The sequence below is a fragment of the Loa loa genome (genome assembly GCF_000183805.2).
Source record: "Loa loa unplaced genomic scaffold supercont3.183, whole genome shotgun sequence".
NCBI lineage: Eukaryota > Metazoa > Nematoda > Chromadorea > Rhabditida > Onchocercidae > Loa > Loa loa.
This window is the reverse complement of record NW_018108363.1, coordinates 61,785-68,157: the sequence shown is the minus strand read 5'-3', so window position 1 is coordinate 68,157 and position 6,373 is coordinate 61,785.

The window sequence follows — 6,373 nt, the reverse complement described above, 5'->3', positions numbered from 1 at the left end:
TTTTTTTTTTTGCTGAATGACTAATTATCATATAATTAATTTAGATGAATAATTACACAGGTATGTTTCGATGGTTGTATTAGAGATTTTAACCTTCGTTAAAATTCTCTAAGTTCTTTGTTAATCAATTACAATTTATTACAAGTAGGTATTTCGTATTTCGAAAAAATGCAAATAAAAAAGAGATAAAAAAAATTCTATTTTTTTTCGCTTTTTTTTTTTTTGGCAAATATTGATATCAGAGAAAAAAAAAATCATTGCTATAAAGCAATAAAAATTATCATATATTGAAATTTTCATTAAAATTATTAAAATGAATGAAAGGAAAGAAATGCGTATTTTACCGTATACGTTTATGAAATTTGATGTATTTTTTAATTTATGGAAAATTTTCAAAAAAAAAGGAGAAAACAAAATTTATTACTTTATTTTATTTTATTTTTCATTTAATTATTTATCAGTTCAATCTTACATATTTTTTTCTTCTTAGTGAAAAATTTTTTCGTTTTATTTTTTTTTTTCTAAAATTTTCTATTACATTTTAAATTCCATTTAGTTAGCAAGTATTTTTAAGCCTAAACATTCGAACACTCTTCAAAGTAACAATTTCAATTTAAAATCTAGAAATTAACTAACTAGAGGCATTTATATATTGTCAATTGTTTTTGAAATGAAACTTTTTTTTATTATGAAATAAATAGGAAACGAATTCTTTCTCCTTTTCTTTTGATTAAATTTATGAATTAAAATAATAGTAATTTGATAGGAAATCGTTATCATTCCTCATATTTGCATTATCACTATATTTTATCTTCTCATATATTTTCAATATTGTTGAAATTTGCAATATAAAAATTCTTTTTTTAAAATAAAATGCATTCCTAAGACTAATTACTATTCGAATATTTGCATCATTAAAAAGTAATCAATTACCTCGATTAATTATTGCAATTTTATAACATTACCGTGTATTTGATACAAGGTATAGGGTACGGTAGGTTATTGATGCGCATACAGTAATGAATTATAGTCATAAATACTTACAAATTAATAATTATTGGATTAAATAATTTTTGCAAATAATCATCAACATTAACATTACTATCAGCCATTTGTTGTAATCTGTTGAATATAGTAGGAAATATACCGTATTTCTTCAGCTAATAAATAAATATGGTAATAGAATATAGTAATGACTTTGTATTTAATTTAATATTCTAAAATTTTAATTAATTGAATTGTATAATTTTCAACAGTTAACAATTAGCAACAATCAATGAAATTTTTAGGCTTGCTGTTAAAGCTTTAGAAAAAAAAAAAACTTGTTCTGTCCCATTATGAGACAAGTTTAATTTTGCTATCTTTTGGCTTCTTTTTTTTTTCTTTTGATTTATTTCTTAGCCACTCTCTTGGCTTATAATCATTTATTTGTCCCATTATAAACATTATTATCTAAATATGCTATAATAAAAGAGCAAAATAACATGGATAGATTTCAAAATTATATGTTTTGATAAAATTTGACATTTAATTTGTTAAATTAATTATTATGCAAAAGTATTTAATGAATGAAATAAATCTATCAATTATGGGAAAAAAAGAGCAAAAATTTCATATGTATAAGATTAAAAAAAAAAAAAAAAGGTCTCATTTTTGAATTAAATGGCATAAATTATACAAATTTGCATAAATTATATATAAATTCATGTAATAATGATATTTTAAAAATATCAAAATAAATAAAATTTTGCAATTATAATTAATAATTTCATTATCAAAAATTCAAATTCTGTCAGCTGTATTGTTTTAATTTAATATTTTACAAAAATTTTTTAATACATAGTATTTTTTCTTCGCGGCATTTGGCAAAACTTTCAACATTTTTCCATAAGAATATTTTAATTTCTTTAAAATTAAATATATAAATTAAATTTGTGAAATTAATTGAAGGAAAAAAAAAAGCAGAAAAAATGCATAAAATATGTTAGAGCCAAAAATTTTGAAAACAAAGTAAAAATTGAAGCAAAATTTAGTATTTTTTGAAAGGAAAAAAAACATCATTATGGAAGAATTATAAACTATTGCATTTATTGCGCATATTATATGTTATTTTTTTAATAAATATTATTAGGAAATAATATGTCACATTACTTTTGTGACATTTTTACCTCGCTTTTTTTTCTTCTCTTTAATCTTTGCTCTCTAATATTTTCCTTTTTATGTAATATAATTAGTAAGTGTAACAAGAAGGAAACCTTTGCAACATTTTTTTACTAATTTAAATACTCAAAAATTTTTAATTATTTTATTAAAATTTAAAAATTGCACAGAAATTCTTGCAGGAAAAATTTAATAAATTTTCTAGAATGTTAAATGAAAAATTTGCTTGCAATGGATTAATTTTTTGATTTTAATCACCGTTATGTAAAAAAAAGAAAAAAGAAAAACGAAAAAAGAAAAACCGGTTGACAAATTTTTTGAACTTTTCAATTGTCGCAGAATTTTGCAAAATGCAAAAAGCGAAGGGAGAAAAAATTGGACAAAAAAATGGGATTAAATTATTTGATTTGAAATTTTTGCAAGAACGAAATATGATTTTACTAAATTGTTAAATTCAATTAAAATTCAAGGAAAAATTGAAATTTGCCGAAAATTTAAAAAAGCAGTTTTTCATTTCAAACCAGATTACCTAAGTTAGTATTAAATTATTGAATTATATTGTAAATATCAAATTGCTAATTTATTTTATTACCTCAAATTGCCATATTAACTTAAATGGAGTAACAAACATTGAGGATGATTTTATGAGTTATTCAAATTGATAACTTGATAATATTTAAAGAAAAAAAAAGTGGAAAAGTGAAACAAATTATATTTTTGCTTTTTGTTTGACTCTTCAAAGTGTAACAAATTTTAATTTATGCAAAGAAAAATCAGTATTTTTATTAAATTTTCATCTATATAAAATTCAAAAATACAAATTATGAATTGTGTTTTAATTCGCTTAATTTTTTTTACAATTAATATTCAATTCATATAGCAGTTTAGAATATTATTTGACTTTTTTAAAGGTTTTCTTGCCTTGCTTTAATTTATTTTTTTGTGCATTTAAAATGTTTGAAAAGCTTTCAAAAAATTTCAACTTTGTTAAAAAATTTGAATTAAATATGCATTATGGTATAAATTGAGGAAATTATAAAATAAAACTGGAAGAAAAAAGTAAAAACAATTAACAAAGTTGAAATTTTTAAAAATTGAATAATTTTTATGAAATGAAATTAAAATTCCTTAATAAGACAATATGATGATATTTTGAAATTTTCAAAAATTCAAATGTATTTTAGAAGTAAATGAAAGAATGTAATTATGTAATATTTGTATCGATTAAAAAGAAAATAAATTACAATATTCATAGATGAAATTAATGAGTAAATAATTAGTATACTGCTTTGTATGACATATTTTTTCCATCTACAGATTATTACTAGCATTAATTAATTAACTTGTTAAAAATGTAATTATATAAAAGAGTTGTGCATTTCTACATATCAAATTAACTGATTACAATTTTCATCGTAATTGATTACCTATTTAACATAAGCATAATAAATGTATCAATTACATTTGTAGCTCCTAATTAACTTTTCATGCGTAAAATTTCATTAAAATTTGAAAGAGTATAAAGTTAGCATATGATATTATCAAGTGATAAGTGCTATATTATCATAATATCGAGTAACTTATTTTGCAATGCAAATAAAAACGAACGATGCGATCATTTTCAATGTTTAAAAATTAAGTACAGTAGTAAATTTTTACCCATTTAATTTGAAAGTAATCAAATAATTAATTTAAAATAAGATATCCGAATGTAATTAATAATAAAAAATCGCAGTATTGATTAGTATAATTTAAACTTCTCCAGCATATTGAACAAATTTTTGTCTCACTTTAATTATTCTCTAGTTTGATTCTTCTTTTTTTTTTGTGGTACCATTCAATTTTAATTTCAAATAGCAATTCAAAAGTTCTGTTTCTTTTTTTTTTTTTTGAAAGAGAAACTGTCGTGGAAATTTATACTTTTCGTTCTCATTTATAATGAAAGATTAATAATTATTTAAATTCCAATTATTTACACTTTTTTTTTTAAATTAATATAATCTTTTCTAAGAACAGCTTTTCTCAAATTCATAGCTAATCATTACTGTGAATATATTTTTTGCAAAATATTTATCATGAAATATTTCTCATAACAAAGGATACTGTAAAACTGTGTACTGTAGGAAGAAAAAAATTGTAAAAAAAAATGTTGCAGATTTTAAAAGTTAAATTCTTTAAAATTAAATCAAGTTTTTTTCTTTCAATGAAATTTATATTTGTATGTAATTTTGTTCAACAAATTTATATTTCTAGCTAAGTTTAATTGTTTTCATTAGGATGTTTGAAAAGAGTTTGAAAAAATAAAAAGCTGAAGTTTGTTTAAAAAACAATTCTTAAATGATAAGTTGAAATTAAATGTAAAAGAAAACAATTAGCGTAAGATAAGTATAAAAAAACAAAAAAAAATAATGTCGATGTTTAAGAAAATCGAAGTAATTAGTAGAAATTAAAAGTGAAAGAATCAATTAATTAACAAAAATTAAAGGTAAATAGGTAATTTTTATATAAGCAAAAAAAAAAGTAAATGAAAATTTGGCAGATTAACTGCACTTGGTTGTGATAAATTGTTAAAATTAGTAAAATCTATTGTATAACTTTAATTTGACTGCTAACCTTTGTTTTATGATTGTTATTAAATTAGCACTACTGTAATACATATGCTAATTTCACTATGAATCATTCATGCATTTAAATTTAATTTTCATTTTCACGTATTGAATATAATTTTCATATTTAATATTACCTTTTTAATGAATCAAATTATTTGTCAATTAAAATTAGTATTAACTTATTTGACTGAATTTTAACGTAATAATTTTTAGCGCTACGATTTTAGATATTATTTATATTTAAGATTAATTACTTATACACTAGGATGGTTGAAAATAAGTATAAGCATAAAAGCATAAGCATTAAGCATAAAATAAGCATAAACGTGGAAAAAAGAAAAGCAAAGTTGATAAGTTTTGTTAAAACTGATAAGTTGTGTTTGGTGATAAGTTTTGTTGTGATGCAAATAAGCAATGTTTGGTGATAAGTTTTGTTGTGATGCAAATAAGCTATGTTTGGTGATAAGTTTTGTTGTGATGCAAATAAGTGATAAATATAATTTGCATATTATTTACAATAATATGCATTGTCTCATAAATTTAACAATTACATTTTGATAAAAAAATAAAATTTGTTGAAACTTTTTTGCCCAATTTTTTCCCTTTTTTTTTCTCGTAAAAATTTTCATGAAATTTTTTTCGTAGTTTTTTTTTTTTACCAATTTCATATGAACAAAATTATTTTTCAAAAAGAAAATAAATGGTAATTAAAAAGAAAAAAAACAAAAGAAATGATTTCTATTCCTATGTAAAATCTATCACAATGTATGTTAAAGTCGATCATTTCTTTGATGTAATAAAGAATAAAAGAATAGAAATGAAATGATTATTAAAAAATTTAAGTATTATTTTTGATGACGTCATTCATTTACATTTTGTATTCCTTTTTATTTTATATTTTCTCCGTAATTTAATTATTCTTTTTCGTTTTTTTCACTTATTTTAATTTCAAATTCTTCAATTTGTTGTAATTTTTCGGTCGTTTTGAACTTTTAAAAAAACAAAATTTTGAATGAATTATATTATTTCGGGTTATTTGATACTCTTTAAATATTAATTATTTGATACTCTTTGAATATTAATTACATATTAATTAGGGCACATTGCTTCTATCATTTTGCAAAATTGCTTCTATCATTTTTTCTCATTTTTAACTTTTGCATTATTACTTCATCACCTAAATAGTTATAGATTTTCAAAAATTAAACCGTTATTTCATTCCTGCCATTTTTTATTAAATATTGAATAATTATTTAATTTTTTAGGTATTCAATTTCTATTAAATTATTAAAAATATTTTCATTAAAAAAATACTAGATATTAATTCGTTATTTCATTTTTCCAATATCCAATTTCTATCAAATATTGAATCATTCTATTAAATATTAAATAATTATTTACTAATTAATCGATTATTCATTATTCAATATTGCGAATCTTTTTTTTTCTTTCTAATTAATTAATTACATTCATTGTATGTATTCTTTTCTAATGTATTGATGGAAAAAAGTTAAAGTTAACCAACCATAAACATATAATAAATTTGTCAAACATTTGGTTCCTTATGATTTATCCATTTGCGACAACAATCAATACAATCCATT